The sequence below is a fragment of the Cynocephalus volans genome, chromosome 5 (assembly GCF_027409185.1).
Source record: "Cynocephalus volans isolate mCynVol1 chromosome 5, mCynVol1.pri, whole genome shotgun sequence".
Taxonomy (NCBI): Eukaryota; Metazoa; Chordata; class Mammalia; order Dermoptera; family Cynocephalidae; genus Cynocephalus; species Cynocephalus volans.
Genome location: NC_084464.1, coordinates 23,951,477 through 23,972,309, shown reverse-complemented (window position 1 = coordinate 23,972,309; position 20,833 = coordinate 23,951,477). Strand labels below are relative to the sequence as shown.

The following is a 20,833-nucleotide window of genomic DNA, read 5'->3' as shown; positions in this document are numbered from 1 at the left end:
GGCTTGCTTACTTGATTTCATTTTCTGCTAGTTTGTTACTGGAGTATAAAAATGATACTAATTTGGGGGTGTTCATTTTGTATCCTGCAACATTACTGAAATTGTTAATCAGCTCTAAGAGTTTTTTGGTACAGTCTATAGGTTTTTCTATATATAAGATCATGTCATCTGCAAACAAGTATAGTTTGACTTCCTCCTTTCCAATCTAGATGCCCTTTCTTTCTCTTGCCTGATTGCTCTGGCTAGTATTTCCAATATTATGCCAAATAGGAGTAGTGAGAGTGGGCATCCTTGTCTTGTTCCTGTTCTTAAGAGAAAAGCTTTCAGCTTTTCCCCATTCAGGATGATATTGGCGATTGGTTTGTAATAAATGGCTTTTATTGTGTTGAGATAATTTCCTTCTATACCTAATTTGCTAAGAGTCTTTATCATGAAGGGATGTGGAATTTTGTCAAATGCTTTTTCTGCACCTATTGAGATTATCACATATATGGTTTTTGTCCCTGGTTTTGTTGATGTGGCATATCACATTTATTGACTTGTGTACGTTGAACCAATCTTGCATTCCTGGGATGAATCCCACTTACAATGGTGTACAATTTTTTTGATATGTTGCTGTATTCTGGTTTTTAATATTTTGTTGAGGATTTTTGCATCTATGTTCATCAATGATATTAGCCTGTAATTTTCAGCCAACTTATCTTTGACAAAGGCAATAAGAACATACATTGGGGAAAAGACTACTTCTTCAACAAATGGTGCTGGGAAAATTGGACATCCATATATAGAAGAATGAAAGTAAACTGTACCTCTCACCATACATCAAAATCAACTCAAAATGGAATAAAGACATATATATAAGACCCAAAAGTATACAACTACTAAAAGAAAACATAAAGGAAACACTCAGGAAGTAGGACTGGGCAAAGACTATATGAATAAGACCCCAAAAGCACAGGCAACAAAAGAAAAATTAAATGGGATTATATCAAACCAAAAAGCTTCTGTTCTGTGCAGCAAAAGAAACAGTTAACAGAGCAAAAAGACAACATACAGAATGGAAGAAAATATTTAAAAACTATATATCCAACAAAGGTTTAATATACAGAATATACAAGGAACTTAAACAACTTAGCAGTAAAAAAAACAAGTAACCCAATTAAAAAATGAGCAAGGAGCTGAATAGGCAATTCTCAAAGGAAGATATATAAATGGTCAACAGACACATGAAAAAAATGCTCAGTATCACTAAGCATCAGAGAAATGCAAATCAAAACCATGCTGAGATATCAATTCTCCCCAGTTAGACTGGCTATTATAAAAAATACAGAGAATAACAATAGTTGGCAAGGATGTGGGGAAAGGGGTACTCTTCTACACTGCTGGTGGGACTGTAAATTAGCACAGCCATTATGGAAAACAGTATGGAATTTCCTCAAACAACTACAGATAGAACTACCATATGATCCAGCAATCCCACTACTGGGTATATATCCAAAAGAATGGAAATCATCATGTCAAAGGGATACCTGCACTCCCACGTTCATTGCAGCTTTATTTACAACAGCCAAAGTAAGGAGCCAAGCTAGGATAAGGAAAATGTGGTGTATATATATGCAATGGAATACTACTCAGCCATAAAAAAAGAATGAAATTCTGCCATTTTCAGCAACATGGATGAACTTAGAGAAAATTATGTTAAGTGAAATAAGCCAGACAAGGAAAGAGAAATACCACACATTCTCACTCATAACTGGGCACAAAGAAGGAAAGAAGGAAGGAAGGAAAGAAAGGGAGGGTTGAAGGGATGAGGGCTGGAGGGAGGGAGGGAGGGAGGAAGGAAAGAAAAGATCACAACAATACATTGAACTTACAGAAGGAGAGAACAAACCTAAGGATACTAGAGATTGGGGGGAGTGAGGGAGGGGGTTTGGGGAGTGATCAGTCAGGTAAAGGGCATAAAGAAAATTCATGACTTGTAATAATGAATATGCTAATAATAAACAATAAAAAATTTTTAATGAGACAAAGTAGATTTCAGGGCAAATAATATTACCATGCATACAGAGTGTCAGTTCATATTGATAATAGTCAATTCATAAGGAGGACATACCATCATAATGTTTGTGCACCTTATAACAGAGCTTCAAAGCACCTGACACAAAAAGTGATGGAACCACAAGAAGAACGAGATAAATCCACAATAATAGTTGGAGACTTCAACACAATGAGCTGAGTGGAAGTGGAGCCCATCACTCCAGCTATGAGATCAGGGGGCCTGGGGTAAAAGGTTAAAAAGACTGGAAATAAACAAGAAATTTCTGGCCCAAGGGACAGAGGGAAGACCAGATTAGGTCTGTGGAAGGAGAATAATATAGACAGAGCATAAACCATCTTTAGCCCTCCCTCATGCTCTTGATAGCTTTGACTTCTAGAAGTTTCTCCAAGCAGGCAGTACCCACAGGATGCCATCACTCCAGGGAGAAGTTCTGGTTCCTTACTGTCAGAACATCCTATCCCAGGCCCTACAGATGCAGTTCTTTAGCCTAGGGATGGAAAGTTTTTTTTATTTTTCTTTTACACCTTTCTTGAGGTATAATTGCCATATAATAAATGGCCCATATTGAAAGCCTAAAATTTGATACACATTCCTGTGAAACTATCACCACAGTCAAGATAATAAATGTATACATCACCTCCAAAAGTTTCCTCATCCCCCTTTATAATCCTTTTCTCCTACCTATCATGAGCCCACTCCCAAATACAGGTGATGCTAATCTGCTTTCAGTTACTACAGATTAGTTTGCATTTTCTAGAATTTTATATAAACAGAATCATATAGCATGCACTAATTTTTATCCAGCTTCTTTAACTCAGTATAATTTTTTTGAGGGTCATTTACGTTGTTTTGTGTATTGATAATTCATTTCCTTTTATTACTTGGTAATGTTCCGTTATATGGATATAACACAGCTTATTTATCAGTTCTGCTATCAATGAATATTTGAGTCTTTTCCAATTTAAAGCTATAACAAATAAGTTGATATGCACATCTGAGAGCAAGTCTTTGTAAGGACATAGCTTTTATTTCTCTTGGGTGTAAATCAAGGAATGGAATGACTAGGCCATATAGTAGGTGCATCTTTAACTCTGTAACATATTTTCTAAAGTGGTTATACCAATTACATTTCCACCAGCAGCATATAAGAGTTCTGGTTAATACACATCTTCACCAACACATGGTATGACTAGTCATTTTAACGTGAACCATTCTAGTGGACGTGTAGTGACATCTCACTGTACTCTCAACTGGCATGTCCTTAACAGCTAACGATGTTAAACATCTTTTCATGTGCTTATTTGCCATCCATCATATATCCTCTTTTGTGACAGTTTTTCAATTCTTTTGTTCATTTTTGTCACTGGATGCTATGTGTTATTACTGAATGGTAAAGCAAGATAAGGAGGAAAAGAGTAAAAGAGCTATTTTTGATGCTAGAGAAAGTCTGTCTATGTAAGTGACATTCAAACAGAAGCTGGGAGGAAGTGAAGGAGCCAGCCATAAGGACAACTGGGAGAAGAGCCTTGCTGACAGGAACACATGAGGTGCAAAGGCCCTGAGGCAGCAGGCTGCTTGTGGACCATCAAGGAGGCCAGTGGGGCTGCAACAGAGTGAACAAAGGAAGAGAGGAAGAAGATGAGGAGGAACTTGTATAAGAATTCTATGTCACAGTGCATTACATGGGACACTAAATCTTAAAGAACCTACCACATAGTAGATATCCAATTTCAAGAATCAGTTTAATCCAATTATTTACTCACTAGACTATGCCCACCCTATGCCCTTCTTGAGCTTAGTCCCTGAATTCTAGCTTGAAGCAACTCTTTACCATTCTGGAGATTTTTTTTTTCTGATTTTGTGCTTCCCTGGGAGTCTGCAGGTGCCTCATCCATTGGCCAGGCCCAGCTGGAGGGGCAAAGGCTTGGAACAGGCAACAGGGAGGATCATTTAATGAAGAATTATTTAAACTTCTTACCAGACTTCATTTACCATTATGACGGGACATAAAAGTTTAAGGACTTTCGCCAAAAAAAATCTATGATCTAGCTCTATACAAGTTCTAATAAGTCTGCAAAGAGGGAATTTATCATCTCTCAATAAATGTGTCTTGTCTGCTCTGTCTTCTGAAAACTTGAAAATACTAGATATAAATCTCAGCCTTGGGCTTCACTTTTCCCTCCTCTGGCAGATGGCGTTCCAGACTCGGACATAGATGCCTCCTGGCACCTGCTTTCTTGTTTCCAGTTTCTCTCCCAGCCCTTCCCCCATTCCCACAGCTTCCTCTTCTCTCCATTCTGGGGAGCCCCAGAGTGTTTTGGAGGGGCTGCAGCAGTGCAGGAAAGCCTCCCTTCTTCTCAGTTTCCTCATCTGGGAAATGAGGCAGTTGGACCACATGGCCTGGAAAACTCTTTCTTGTTCCAACAGTCCTTGGTGGTGCCCAGCCTGTAGCCAATGCTGCTGTCTTTGCAGGCCTCCTGGTTGGGAGCTAAGGGGCGAGACATGAGAAAGAGCTCTCCTGCACACAGTCAAGCCTAATCATGCCCTTTGGTGGTAGGTGGGAAGAGCAAAAATGCAGACCTTTTTGCATGCTTCAACATGGATGAGCATCCCTCAACATGCTTCAACATGGATAAACCTGGAAACATCATGGTAAGTGAAAGAAGGCGGGCACATAAGGCCACACATTGTATGATGCTATTTAGATGAAATGTCCTGAATTGCCAAATCCACAGAGACAGAAAGTAGATTAGTGGTTGCCTGGGAAGAGGGGGAAGAGAAAATTGGGGCTGACTGCTACTGAGTGATAGTTTCTTTTTGGAGGGTGATGGAAATGTTTTGAAATTAGATAGTGGTGATGGTTGCAAATTATAATGAATATACTAAAAGCACTGCACTGAGTACTTTAAAATGATGAGTTTTACATTATGTGAATTATATCTCAATTAAAAAATATATAGCTCTTTAAAAACTGCAAACCTTGGCAAGCTGAGGACAGTGGGCAGAGGACCTCCCTCAGCGGGGACCAGAGAGCTCAGCCAGCATTGGCAAGAAGATTGGAATCTGCCCAGCTACAGGAGTGGGCAACGGACAGTCTCCCCCGACTCCAGAGACCTCTCCTCTCCTACAAGACTGCTGCCCGGGATCTAGAGCCTCATCACGGCTGTCGGTCTGCAGCCCAGGAGGCCTGAGCTGAATTCCTAGATGCAGTGCATCTCAAGGTGTGGTCCCAGGACAGTGTATGTCAGAACTAACTGGGGACCTTGTTAACAAAGCAGATACCCAGCCCCATCCCAAGCCTACCAAATTGGATTTTTATTTTTAACAAGCTCTCTGGGTGATTCTTTCATGCTAAAGTTTGAAAAACATTTTGAGCCTGAGTACTTTTCAAACTTTAAAGTGCATATGAATCACCTGGAGATCTTATTAAAATGTAGATGATTCTGATTCAGTTAGTCTGGGGTGGGGCCTGAGATTCTGCATTTCTAATAACTTCCCAGGTGATGTTCATGTTACTGTTGCATGGATTCCTCTCTGAGTAGCATGCATTAGAAGAGTTCTTAAACTTGCCTGTGTATTGCAATCACCCAAGAAGCTTTAAAAACTGTTAATGCCTGGGTCTCACTCTCTGAGATTCTGCATTGGTCTGTGCAGTGGCCTGGGCATCAGGGTTTTGTACATTTTCCCCAGGCAATTCCAATATGCAGCTGTGGTTGTAAATCACTGATGTAGAAGGAGACACGTTCTAAGGTAGATTAGTGTGTTCAGGTAGATTAAGGAGTGGAAATCCAGCGAGAGACCATGTCTATGGATAGGAACAATGCAGGGAGATTAAAATCTGCTTCAATTTATGGGCTGTAGAAGCCAGAGGTGCCTGTGTCTAACCACTGTCACCAGAGACAGTCAACATCATAGAATTGCTATCTCCAAACCTCAGCAGATGGGAGAAGAAGAGGGTTCCTGTCAGATTTCCCACATCAGTCCCACTTGACTCAGAGCCTAGGCCTAAAAGTGGAGTCCATCGGTAGATCTGACTTCTGGAAAGCTGCATGAGCAGAGGCAGGGACCCAGTTACCCAGAGCGTTCCAATTATTGGAACCCTCTTAAATCCAGGGATGTCTTTGAGAGGGAACATCAGCAGGGTATCATTTGTTTGATTCCCTCACCCCTGGCCAGTCTGCACTGTCCCCAGCAGCAGGGGAACCGGTTTTGATTGGAGAAGGCTGAGCAGTGGGCACCTCCACCTCTATCCAGGCTTGCAAAAGGGAACTCTCAGCATGTGGGCAAAGAGACACACACCAAGGAGGCAGAAAGATGCAGAGAGCAGGGAACTACAAGGGCTGTTTGCTGGAAAGTCAAAACAGATGTCAAAAGCAACACACAGGCACATTTGGCAAGATTGTGCCAAAGCTGTGTGGAGCAGAAACACAGGCCGTATTTCAGTGGGAAATAAAAACGTGTTTGTAATTAATGATCCTTGAGGAACACACGGCCCTTATTAATGTTGCAGTTTAGAGAAACATAATTCACAAGACGTCAGGCTTGAATTGCCAGAATGGTTTTTTCAGCTGGAGAAGGGTTGCAGGGGAGCAGGAGGAGGAGGAAGGGCCGATGGTGGGTTCCCGTGGGTCCCAAGGATGGGGTTCTGGGAGTGGGCAGCAGCTGAGCTGGGGAAGCGACATTGATGGCTGGATCACTGAGGAGGAGGCAGCCACATTCTGGCCATCCCTAAGCACCTCACCTTGGTAGTATAGCACAGAGATTGTGTGCATAGGCCTAGAAGCCAGATTGCCTGGGTTTATATCCAGGTTCTTCCCCTTTGCTGGGTGACCATGGCTAAATTGCTTGATGTCTCTGTGTCTCAGTTTGCTCATCTGTAAAAACAAGACCATGATAATTGTACCAACTCATAGGATTAAATAACATGCTTTGGTACATTGCCCAGCACATAGTAAGCATAGTTAGTGCTAAAAAAATAGTAGTTTTTATTCTTGTTAGCAGGTTTCACCAGTGCCTCAACAGGAGTGAGGATAGGAGTGTGGGGTACAATGAAGATTTTTGCAAAGTGATCTGCCCAACCAGCTGCTTTTGTCTAGCGACAGAAGAGGCAAGAGCAAAGCAGAAATGTTGTGTACTCCTGTTGGGGCGTTGAGGCCACACACCTCCTCCCGGGGCAGAGAACTAGCCACGACCCCACCCACATATGCGTATGTCATCTGTTGAAAACATTCGCCTGGACAGGAGAGATAAGGATGGCGCCTGATGGAAGCCGCCGGGGAGTGACCAAGGAAAGACATAGTTTAAAATTATTGGATAAAAGATATTTCCACACTCATGCTCACCGCATGATTGCAATAGCAAAGCATTAGAGCAAGATGCATGTTCACATGACCTTTAAGATGACAGGTTGAAGTTAGGAAATCCCCTTGCCATATGCTTATAAAAGCAGGTGCTTGTGTGAAAATAAACGGAACTGCTTGACGGAACCCCCACCGCGTCTGAGTGTCTCTCTGTGGGCTGAATAGGCGGGCGGCATCCTCACCTTCCTCCCGGGCTCTCCTGGTCACTAGGGTGGCAGGAGTCATCCTACCAGTTCCCTCTCTTGCTCATCCTGTGGCGGGGGGATAAAAGGGGCTACTGGGAGGTTCAGGGCCTGCAACCCCTGAGCCCCCGCATACTCCACTTGGCACCAAATGGGATCCAATGACAAAAATGATAATAATGAGGGAAACAGAATCACTTCCCTGCCTGGACTAGTGGCCAGCAAATGGGGAAAGGCTGAACTGGTGAAACTGAAGATCATTGGCCAGGGAGCCTGGGACCCTTGGTTCTAGTACTAACTCTCCTTTACTAGCTGTACGCCCTTGACCTAATCTCTAGACAAGCATTTCCTCATCTGAAAATAACTCATCAGACAGCTTCTAAGGGCCCCTCTAGCCTAACCTGCTTTTGCAATTTTTTGTTTAATTCTATAGTTGAAAAGGGATAATAGCACATGGGCTGGGTAGATCTGGGGGACTAGACCAGGGACAGTGGACAATCCTATGTCCTTCCAACTGGAATGAAGCAGTCAGAATCCTTGATGGGACAGACACGCTGGCCTTGGTGCCCAGGCCTTGCCACATCATCCGGGTGGACTGTGCCTCCACGCCGCTCCTAACCCGCCCTCCCAGAAAGCTCTAAAGAAAGAAATCACACCTCGAAGTCCCACCTTTCCCTGAGCACTACTCAGGAGCCCGTGTGGTCCCAAAGAGGACCAAATTAGGCTGTCTCCCCCTTAATTTTATTTATTTTTTTCTTCTGTATCTGCAGCTGCTCTTCCTGGCTTCTTCCCTTCCTCCTGTCAACATGCTCAAGTCTGTACTGCCCTAAAACAAAGACACAGAGAAACGTTCCTGAGTTTTGCTTCTCCATCCTTGGCTTGCATCTGATCCCTCTTACAGGCAGACAAGCATTTGGAAGAACAGTGGGCACTGGCTGTCTCCATTCCCTGTTTCCCAGTCCCCTCTAGAGCCATCACTGTGACTTCAGTCACCACCATTCCATGGACACCACTCTGAGCGCATCCGTCATCATCATCCCCATTGCCAACTCCAAGGAGCCTTTTCCATTACTTACCTAACACTCTGCTGGGTCCACAGGGTTGACCACTCCCACCTGTTTTAGATTTTACCTCTCCTGGTCGGCTCTCTCCTGGCTCTTCTCCAGTTGCTTCTTTCAGTCATGCATGCTGGACCCTTCTCCAGCACCTCACACCTTAAATGCTTGTACAGTCCAGAATCCAGCACTTGTCTATCTTCTCCTCTGTTTTACATCCTTTTCTCACAAGATATCATTTATTCCCATAATTTTAACTAACACCCAGATGCTTACAGTTTCCAAATCCTTATTTCCCTCTAAGACCACTACTGTGAATTAATTGAATTGTGTCCCCCAAAATTCACACATTACAGACTTAACTCCCACTGTAACTGTTGAGGGTGGGAATTCCTATTATGGTAATTGAAAGATGGGGTCTTGAAGAGGTGATTAGATTGTAGGACCATGCCGTAGTGAATGAATTAATAATGGTGATCAGGGGCGTGGTTCTGAGGGCTTTAAAAGGAGAGCGTGTGAGAGTCTCTCTCGCTCTGCTCCACCATTTTCTACCATGTGAAACCCCTGTGTTGCTGTAAAGCCACTACCAAAGAAGACCCTCACCATAAGTGTTCTCTGAACTTTGGACTTCCCAGCCTCTGAAACTGCAAGCAATAATTTTTGTTTTCTTATAAATTACCCAGTTCCAGCTATTTTGTTATAAGCGACAGAAATGGACTAATACAACCACTCTCCTAAGATATAAAACCCACAAAGGACAACAGTAAGTTATAAACTCACAAACTCCATGTCTTTCTATGAATTTCCCATAGATATCTCAAACTCAATATATCCCAAAAAACTATCTCCCCATCACCCCCACCCCCACCCCACACTCAACTTTCTCCTCTTCCTGCACTGCCTGTGTTAAGAGATCACCCCAACACCCACATTGTGTTCCACACCCAAGAACTGGGAGTGACTCATAGCCCTCCATCCACCTTATCCCCAGCCGTCTCCAAGTGCTGCTGATTCTGCCTCCTAAACATCTCATTTGTCAGCCCTCTCCCCAATCCACATCCACTGTCACTGCCTTGGTTCAAGCAAACCTCTCACCTGGATATATCAATAGTCTCCTAACTGGCTGTACACTGTCTCTCGATCCCTCCAATCCATCTGCTTCACTGCCACAAAAGTGATTGATCCGCGTATTTAATCATATCTTTTTCCTTGCTGAAGGTCCTTCACTGGCGTTCCTCACCTGTAAGAGAAATGCCAATGCCCGGTCCTGGCATATCAGACTTTTCATAATCTGGGCCAGCCTTTCCCTTTGCTCTGGCCCCAGTACACTTTCTGAATGACTTTAAATTCCCCAAACACACTAGGCAATTTCACGTCTCCAAGACCTCTCTCTAGAACACTCTTACTCCTTGTTTGCAGGAGGGTAGGTGTGGAGCTACTTACTTACCTACTTTTCTTTCACTCCTTTTGATTTAACTGCTGACCTTTCTGTGGCCACTCTCATTATATCACCTGTCAGCCACTCTCTCAACCAGCCAGATGTACCTCCTTGCTCCCCTTGTCCTGTCATGAGTTGTTCCTGACAATGTCCTAGAGAGATGTTACCTTTCAGAAAACTTCAGAGATTGATTTAGGGGAAATGGTTAACAGGTAGTATGTGGAGGCATTGTTCCTAAGTGTTTCTTCTAAGTTACTGTTCAACAACCAAAAGAAATTTGATAGATCAGCAAATATTTAGAAGTTGTGTTTAATTCAAAAATTTAATTCTGTTACAGACTAAGAATATACTTTGAATAATTTCAATCTTTTTAAATTTATTGAAATTTATTTTAAGGCCTAGACTATGGCCTTTCTTGGGAAAAATGTTCCTTGTTTCTTGAAAAGGATGCATATTCTATTCTTCTGAGTTAGCGTTTTCTATAAATATCAGTTAAGTCACATTGCTTGTAGAATTGTTCAGGTCTTCTAAATTCTGGCTGACTTTCCATCTTGTTGATTTTTCAAATATTGTGAATATGGATTGAAAATCTCAAACTCTAATTGTTGAGTTGTCTGTTTCTCCCTTCAGTTTTGCAAATTTTAGATTAATATATCTGGGGGCTTTTTTGCTAGATGCATATACATTTTAACTGTTATATCTTCCTGATATTTTGACCCTTTTGTTATTATAATACGTCCCTCTTTTTCTCTAATAATATTTAAAATCTATTTTTCCCGGTAATAATATATCCAATCCAGCTTTCATATGGTCACTATTTGTATGCTGTATCTTTTACCATCCTATTACTTGCAAACTAATTGTATTTTTATATCTGAAGTGTGTCTCTCATGGGGAGTTGTATTTTGCTTTTGTTAATTCACATGACAATCTTTGCCTTTTTATTGGAGTGTATAGTCCATCTAAATTTAATGTAATTATTAGGTTTGGATTTACATCTGCCATCTTGCTTTTGTTTTCTATGTATCTCATGTCTTTTTTTCCCTTCTATTCCATCTTTGTGTCCTTTTGTTTTAAGCATTTTTTTTTTGCTTAATTCCGCTTTTGTTTTTAATTTCTTTGCTTTAATTCCTCTGTTGACTTTTTTAACAATGTATCATTCAGTTATATTTTTGCTCTATGCATTATACTATGCATCTTAATTTATCACAACATACTTCAGTTTACTAACTTAAGTATAGCAAAATACAGCAATTTTTCTCTGATATAGCTCCACTTCTCCTTCCTTTTCTGTCCTATCATTTTCATATATATTATATCTGCATGTTCTAAACCAAAATATAATGTTATAATTACTGCTTTAAAAAATCTTATATCTTTTAAGCAAACTAACAAAAAAACAGTAAAGGAAATATATTTATATAGTCTTTTATATTTATCCACATATTATCATCTCTTGTGTTCTTCATTTCGTCCTTTGAATTTTTATGATCATTGGTATCATTTCCTTAGAGTTTGAAGTACTTCAAACCTAGCAGGCAGGACAATGGTTTTTCTTCTTTCAGCCAAGTCCTGGCTCTGGCATCTTAAGGGCATCATATTTATAGGATGAGAATAAATTGATTACAGGGCCTTATAGGATCTTTAAAACTTTACTGCAAGGTTAACAGCACTACTAATGACTTGGGTTATGTTTCTGGAGAGATAAAGTGAAGAGTTTTGAGTTTGAATATTTGAGAAGTATTTGAATAATTCTTTTAGTATTTCTTGTAATGTGGGTCTGATACTCTGTCTTTATTTTCTGGAAATGTTCTTATTTTGCACTCAGTTTTGAAGAATGCTTTTATTAGATACAGAACTCTTTATTAACAATATTTTTCCCCAGCACTTAGAATTTGTCATTCCACTGTCTCCTGGTCTCTATTGTTTCTGTTGACAAGTCATCAGTAAATCATATTGTTGTTGCCCTGTACGTGATGAGTAATTTTTCTTCTGTGACTTTAAAAATTTTCTCTTTGTGTTTGGCTTTCAACTGTTTTACTACAATATGTTTAAGTATTTATATTGGGGGGCTTATTCTACTTGAGACTCATTGAATTTTTTAGATCAGTATATAAAATGGGTTTTTTTGTTGTTGTATTGTTTGTTTGTTTGTTTGTTTACCAAATTTGGGGAGCGTTGAGCCATTGTTCCTTCAAAAAGAATTTTTTTTCTTTTATCTGCCTCTCCTCTCCTTCTGGAATTCCCATTACATGTATCTTGGTATGCTCATTTCACAGGTCTCTAGGTCTCTACTCATTTTAAAAATATTTTTCTGTCTAATCTTTAAATCGGATGATTTCTATCACCTATATTCAAGCCCGCTGACACTTTCTTCTGCCATCTCAAATTTGTTATTGAGCCCATGTAACAATTTTCTTATTTCAATTATTACATTTTTTAACTCTAGAATTATTATTTGTTCTTTTTAACAAATTTTTATTTTTATAGAGATTTCTTATTTGTTGAATTATTATCATTTTTCCTTTAATTTTTAAAGTGTGTATAAAAGTTGCTGTGAAGTCTTTGTTAAATACCTTACCTGAGCCCATTTATACTTGGTTTCTATTGACTATTTTGTTTTGTTTTCCTGAGTGTAGGTCACACTTTCTATTGAATATTGGATATATGTAGTCAATATTTAGGAGCAACTCTGGTCAAGTTCGGACTCCCCATCCTGGGCAACTGCAGCTTCCTCCACCCTGGCACATATCCTTATCTGATTCAGTCTTGCCTACATATTTATGACTGGGTTCTTCAAGAAGGCAAGGAGTTAAAAGCAACAGAAATGGAGAAGACAGAGAGGAAGAGCCCCTTCACGTCTTTGAGCCTCTGTTTCCCATTTGTAAAATAGGAAAATAATAGCTACATCACAGATTGTTGTGAAGATTAAACAAGATGACATACATAAGTATAAAAAACAGCATTTTATAAATTCTAAAACATTATACAAACATGTGAGAATAATATTCATAATAGTATTTTATTATTATTTTCTTCCTTCAACAGTCAGGTAATTAAACATCCTCAAATGTGATGACTGAGAAAGAGTCAAGGGCAAGGAAAAGAGTGAAAAGCAACCACCTAGAATGTCTATGTCCTCGACAAAGAGAAAAATCACATGAAGAGATGGAAAAAGGAGAGAGAAAAGCAAATAAAGGGAAACAGAGAAGGAAGGAAGAGGAAAGGGAAAAGCATAGCCTTCAAGCCTCTTCCCTTTATCTCTCCAGAAACATAACCCAAAAGTCATTAGTAGTGTTGTTAACCTCGTAGTAAAAGTTTTAAAGATCCTATAAGGCCCTGTAATCCATTTATTCTTGTCCCATAAATATGGCACCCTTAAGACGCCAGGGCCAGTACTTGTCTGAAAGAGGAAAAACCATTGTCCTGCCTGCTAGGTAATAGAGAAGGTGGGGTCATGTCCAGAAAATTGGCTTGCTTAGTACCTGTCCTTCCCTTTCCCACTCTGCTCTTGCCCCTTAAGAAATGCTGCTTCACTGGCTAACCCTGCTTACCTCACCCCTGCAAGACTCTGACAGCCTCCTTTAGGACTACAGGGAGCAGCAGTATGACCAGGGATCCAAGAAGATCCAAAAGGAAACAGAAATATCAGCCTCGCCAACCTGTTATGATGCTGTCAGGAGATGGGAGTTATGAGAAATGTTACTTCATGTAATTTGGTAGCTGCTTTTAACTTAAAATCTTGTCTCAGCAATGGCTCCTAGCAACTATTAACTCCTTTGGCAATCACATTCACATTCATTATCTCAGTGTTTGATAATGGATTACATTCCCAGACATCCCCAAGTTTTCTCCAATAATATTATTTTGAATATTTGAGTTTTTATCTTCATAATCTAAAACAAATATTAAAAGTATATTTCATATAGTATAAGTGGATAACTACTTATAAATGAGTCAGGCACATCATTTTGATACCCACACTTAAATCTGTGTTAATAATCACAAATAATACTGTGCTAATTGTTTTGAACTAATGAGAAAATAATAAATAATGCTTAATTACCAACAGAGGCCAAATACTGTCACTCAAAACAACTGTCATTAAGGCAGCCAGTACTATTGCAAGCAACAATTCATTTTTATTTTTAAAAAATCTATTCCATTTAGTTAATTTTGTTTATTTGAACCTTATTGGTTTTGTGGTTTTGTTTGTATTCAATTTACAAATTTGATTTGATTTTATATAATGACATAATAAGTATAAGCATGAAGCATTTATGCCCAGTTTTATGTTTGTAAATATATAAGTAATAACAGAAAATACTTTAAGTCAACAATATAGAAGGGAGACAGTACAAAAGTATTTTTTCTTCTAGAAGCATTCTATACATTACTAATTTGGGGAAAGGGGTAGAGGATGTGTTATCTCCTTGCTCATTATGACAGCCAAACAAGGAAAGTGGGAAGGTATAAGTATCTCAGTTGACTTAAACCAATGTTAAGACAGGTGGAATGCAAAGTCTAAAAAGGCATAACAAGAGCAGGGTAGTTAATCAGGAATTGGACCCCCGGGCCAACACACCCACCTGTATCATGCAGACTTCTCTTTAGACAGGATCATGGAATCATAGGATCTGAGCATAAGACAAACCTACATGGCCATCTCATCTGGCCGACATCCAAGACAGGTATCTCCCCTACAATATTTTTGCCAGGTAGTCTGCAAGCCTTTACACAGAAAGCAACAGAGACAGGGATTTAACCACCCCACCATGAAGACTTTTCCATGTAGCAATATGCTATACCAGAAAGGGCATAGAAATTATAGCTATGGGTATAGAGTTTGAGTCCCCATTCTGCCATTAACAGCAGGTAAGTATAGATAATAGTCATTAAGAGCTCTGTTCTAATTTATTCCTCATGGCAACCCTATTGAAATCTATTGGGTTCATTAATTAGGTACCATTATCATCCACATTTTGCATTTGGGGAAATTGAGGCACCAAAAAGTTAAAGTAATTTGCCCCAGTTCCTGTTGTTAACAAGGTGATAGAGCTACAACACAACCCCAGGCAGATCTGGTTCAGGAACAGATTATGGCAGCCATGAGCATATATGCCCAGTCTCCTGCAGCAGAAAATGTAACACATGGGGCCCCCCAGCTATCCACCACCCAGACAGTGACTGAGAGAGGAAAGACACTAGGCTGGGTATGTTCTTGGAAATCACAGGACTCCTCTGACCAGCAATTGCAGCTCAAGGACCCCCCCTTGTCCCAGGAAAAACTTTCTTGGAAGCATGCTACCATCTAAGAGTCTTACTATCCAGTTCCCTTCCTTCCCTTGCTCCTTTACAGAGAAAAGACCTTCCAGTTGGCCAAATAATGGTCCACCAAAATGTCCACATCCTCATCCCCATAACTCGTGAATATGTTACCTCATGTGGTAAGAGGAACTGTGCAGATGTGATTAAGGTAAGGGTCTTGAGATGGGGAGATTTTCCTGGATTATTCTGGTGGGCCCCATGAATTCACCCTTAGAAGAGGGTGGCAGGAGGGCCAGAGAAGGACAAGTCATAGTGAGAGCAAGAGGTCACAGTGATGCAACTGTTGGCTTTGAGGACAAAGAGGCCACAAGGGAAGGAATGCTGGCGGCTTCTAGAAGCTAAGAAAGGTGAGAAACAGAGTTTGCCCTGGAGCATCCAGAAGGAACACAGCCCTGCCTACACCTTGATTTAAGCCAGTGAGACTCTGACCACCAGAACTGTAACATAATCAACCCGTGTTGCTTTAAACCACTAAGCGTGTGGTCATTTGTTACAGCAGCAACAGAATCCTCATACAGACTTGCAGCACAGTGTATGGCTCTTCCTGCCTCATCCCTCCATTTTTCCCTGCACAGGGGTTTCTCCTCAATAATATTTTGTGTGTCTAATCTTGTCTTGGCATCTTCTTTTAGTAAGTTCCAAACACACAAGCAGCTCCTGGAGTGGGCTTTGACAAAGCCAGCAGTAAGACGGGCTTTGGATTGGCTCACTCACTGTCCCTAATCCTGAATGGGAAGTGGTACGAGGATAGGTCATAGCAAACAGGTGTGGCCCAGTTGCTAACAATTCCACTGACACTGAGCTGGGAAAACATCACAGTGGAGGGGACACTATTGCAGGTGAGAAAATGTTCTGGTGGAGGGAAACACCATTGTACACACAATAATTCAGTGATTTGAAAATTTGGGGAAACAGTGCCTACAAAGAGAGTGGAATTGGTTGGTGACTGCTAAGGTCTATTGATGTTCTGCAAAGGGATAATGAGAAATAAGTGGTTAATGGCTAAGCTTCCCAAGGCACCCTTATTTTGTGTCACAGAAGAGCACACACAGCTGAGCAGTAGGCTCCAGCAACATCTGAGGCTCAGTCAAGGTGGGGCTGTTATGATGAGATCAGGGCCCTGGAGGGGAAATCCTGAGACCTTGAAACATGGGATGGGACATCTGAATGGGTGCCCCTGACAATGCTAGCTCTATAGGCTCCCCTGAACCCTCAGAGCTTGCAGAGGGGGCTCACTCTTCTCTAGCAAGAGTTAGCACTTTTGTTGTGATGAAAGATGTTATAGAGTACTCTCTCCTGCAAGGCAGCAGGTGCCTCACTCAGAAGCTTCCTCCACATCCTTTCCTGGTTGCTAGGCTGATAACTAGGATAAATCTGGCTACAGACATGCCTAGCCTAAGAAGAGAGAAAAAAGACTCTACACCAAAGATGTTCCAAGAATTAGCTTGCAGGTACTAACAGGAGCCAAAGAGGTACAACTAGGACTGGATTTTAAGTGTGCTTGATCAAGGGGGCCAGAATGTAAGACTAGATAGATAAGAAGGGGTAAACTGACTCAGGAGTTCATTCTTCGGAAACATCCTAGCAAGGTCCCATGGGAGGCGGGGGGACTTGCTGTTGGGATGTGGGGAAAGGGGAGCTCTTAGAAGCCTGGACAAAGGGAGAGCCAACACTGGTAAAGTGGAAATGCATGAATTGTCCAGAAAGATGGTAGAGAAAGGAATAAAGAGGCCGAGGAAAGTGGGCATGCAGGAATGAACATGTTACTTAAGTCCAGAAGGCCCATCAGAGGACATGGGGGGCAGCCAAGGGGCTCGACCCGTGAGGAACTGTGCAGACAGTTTACAGAGCATGATGTCCACAGGGGCACGAGAGACAGGCAGCCAACAAGGACGCCACTTATCATCAATACCACACAGAAAGCAACAGTGGGTTGGGATCCCTGTACTAATCAGACACAGGAAAAGCAGAGAGAGAGAGAGAAGAGGGAAGTAGTTAATTTGTCACAGACTTGGAGAGAATAGAAAATTCTAATAGGAGATTGATGAAATGGGTTAATGTCTAACTAAGCCTGTGATGGAATACCACGTAGGTATTAAAATCTTGTAGAAGAAAAACAACATAATACTTAATGACAATGCTCAGAATATATTAAGTAAAAAAGATTATATTATAATAAAACACATAATTTTATACTCCAAAAAGTTGGTTTTTGTTTCTGTTTTGGCAGCTGGCAGGTATTGGGGTCCGAACTCTTGACCTTGGTGTTGGCAACAGAATGCTCTAACTAACTGAGCCAACTAGCCAGCCCCAGAAATGTATTTAAAGAGAAAATATTTCCAAGAATTAAGTATCCTTTTAATATACGAAGGTATTTCCATGAAAGTTTTGTATTTAAAGTAATTAAAATTTTCTACCTGATATTATGAAAGAGACGGGATACTGGTTTTCAGCACTTCTATTTCACGTGTACTGGTGGTTCTAGCTAGGGCAATAAATAAAAAGAAAAGGTATAAGTATGAGAAGGGAAAAAATAAAATTATATGTATATAACATAATCATAGAATATCCAAAAAGATCAACAGCTAAATTATTAGAATTAATAAATCAGTTAAGGAATTCCCTGGCTACAAAATCAATACAAAAATCAAATGTATTTCTCTATCTAAGTAACAATTAGAAAAATAAATTTAAAATAGTTTAAATCATTAAATAACAAGAGTAATCAGACAAAAAGCCCTTTGCACAGAATATCATGTTATCAATTGCCTCTAGAATAGGGGGTTGGCAAGCTTTTACTGTAAAAGGCCCCATAGAAAATGTTTTAGGATTTTTGGTCCATGTGGTTTCTGTTGCCTTTATAGTGTAAAAAGCAGCCAGAGAAAATATGTGAATGAAGTGGGCATGGCTGTGTTCTAAGGAAACTGTATTTACCAGAACAGGCAGGAGGCTGGATGTGACTCGTGGCCCTAAAAGACGGATTCTGTCAAGTCTAGACTTAAGTCTATCTTGTCTGCAGTTACATAGCCAACTTGAAGGAGTTCCCACTGCCCAAATTTGGGACAATTTGAGCATCACGAAGAAAAGATAGTAATAACTTTTTATAAAACATTGAAAAAAAAAATCCACAAATCCTTAATGATACTGGAAACCAAGGGGGAAAAACACTTATTCGTCATGATTTGAGATGACTCATATGGCTAATTCTTACTTTAAAATCCAGCATTGTAAAATGGAAAAGAAGAGAAAGATTTAAAAAACATAAAAAATTCAACATTGAAAGGGAAAATGATGAAGTATGCCCTGTTTTAGGAGGAACTGCAGTTTATCCCCAGATGAGAAGAGAAAATTCCTTATAGAAAAATGACACCTAGGGGGCTGGCTGGTTAGCTCAGTTGTTTAGAGCACAGCCTTGTAGCACCAAGGTCATGGGTTCAGATCCCGGTACTGGCCAGCCAAAGAAAAAAAAAGAAAGAAAGAAAAGAAAAAAGTGCCATCTAATAAATGTAGAATGAACAATAAAATCATCGACTTAGGTTTTGATAATTGAAGCTGGAAAGAGGGTCTTGGGAAGCAGATACTTGCATAGCACCAAAGTACCCACAGACAAATGGCTGGCTCACTGACCATCCTTCATACTGAAGAAGTTTGCTGTCAACTTGAACCAGGTTATCAAATTTAACATCACTAACAAATAAAAATAAGTTAAACAAATTTAACATCACTAGCAGTGAGGCAATCTACCATTCTATTCCATACCTCTTGCCAGGATGTATTCACCTCCTGACATCGTTCAGACAGTATTCTTGCAAGAAAAAAGTTTTATTTAACCTTTCTAAGCCGTTAGACCTATATTCACCTTATTGGAACAAGTTAAATGCCATCACAAAGAAATTATGAGATTGCTCCAGAATGACATACTTTTTATAAGACAACTGACCTGGTTTTCAAAAAGTCATTTTTTTTTAAAGTAGGGGGAAAGCGTAGTGGATTGAATTGTGTCCCCCCAAACTCATTGAGGCTTGACTTGTACTCCCCAGGTTTTCTGTAGTAGAAACTTACAAGTCCAAGCCGGCGTGTGAGCTCCGGGGTGAGCAGGTGAATCTAGAGAACGAGGCGGCGTTGGAGGCGCGGGTCAGGGAGACGGGCGTCCACCTGGTGCAGGTGAAGGGGCAGAGGAAGGAAGGCGGGCCAGCCCCAGGCCGGGTAGGCAGCCCGCCGCCGGCCGGCTCGGAAGTGTTCTCGGGCGGCTGCCCCAGGACGTCTCCAAGCACCAGGGGATCCCACTGTGGCAGCGGGCGGGCCGCCTGCGAGATCCGCCTGCCCATGACCTTCGGCGGCCTGAACCGCGGCTTCCCGACGCCCGCTGCAGCTCGCGGCGCGGCGCGCAGGCCGCCATGGCCCCGCTGCACAGCCGCCCGCTGCGGCGAGAAGAGCGAGCTGCGCGTGGACAGGTCGCCGCCGACGGGAGCCGCTGCCGCTGCTGCTCGCGCTGCAGCCTCTGGGCCCGGCCTGCAGGGGGCGATGCTGCTGCCCAGCCCCAGCGGCGCCCGCGCAGATCGTGCTGCTCAAGTTCAACTCGCAGTGCACCGCCGCCGCTGTGCCCCCAAAGGCCCTGGTGGGAGGGCTGTCACGCCTCTGTGGAGGGCAGGTGGCCGTGGAGTGGCTCAAGCCAGGCCCGAAGCAGCGACTCCGCCAGCAGCTTGCGGGTCCCTCACTGCGCTGCCTACAGCCGTAGGGCAGCCGATTGGCCTTGGCTAGGGACAGGCTAGGGTCCCAAGGGGCTCTGGCTGCCCTCCAGCTGCTGTGCCAACAAATGACGCTGGGCAGCCCGGTGTTCCTCACCAACTGTTTGGGCACAGGACCTGCTGGCTGGCACCACTTCTGGTACCAGGCAGTGATCCCTGGTCATCCAGTGCCTTTCAGCGGCCTTATCTGGGTTGCGCTGGCCCCAGATGGGCAGGACGGGCATGACGTAGCCAAGGATGCGGCGTCCGCACAGCTGCTGGAGGCACTGAGTGAGTCTGGGGCCGGCTTCTTGTGGTCTGCTGGGGCTGAGCCAGGTGCCATCATTAAGCAGTGACCCCGTCCTCTCTCCACAGGCAGCCTAAACAAGGAGGCAGAGCCTGTGTCAGTCTCCAGCCCAGCAGGCCTGGGTGGCCACTGTCTGATCCCATTGGGGGAGGGGCGGGGTCCTGCCGCATGTGTGACACAGCCTCCCTGCTCGGGCAGGGCCTCATAGCACCTGGGTGGCTCGGGTTTGGCTTATGTGGTGGTGAAGGACCTTGCCCTCCCCCTCCCAGCCCAGGGTCAGACCTGACCCCATGGTGACACCCACACCTACCTTTGTCCCGTCACCCCTCTTTCTCCCACAGCCCAGTATGAATCATGGTTATTTTCTTGATTTCTTT

At 42.1% G+C, this 20,833-nt stretch overlaps 1 pseudogene; it reads left to right on the top strand.

The window, feature by feature from the left end:
* Nucleotides 1–6,670: 6,670 nt before the first annotated feature.
* Nucleotides 6,671–20,505, top strand: LOC134378921 (dead end protein homolog 1-like; annotated as a pseudogene).
* The last annotated feature ends 328 nt before the right edge of the window (nt 20,506–20,833 follow it).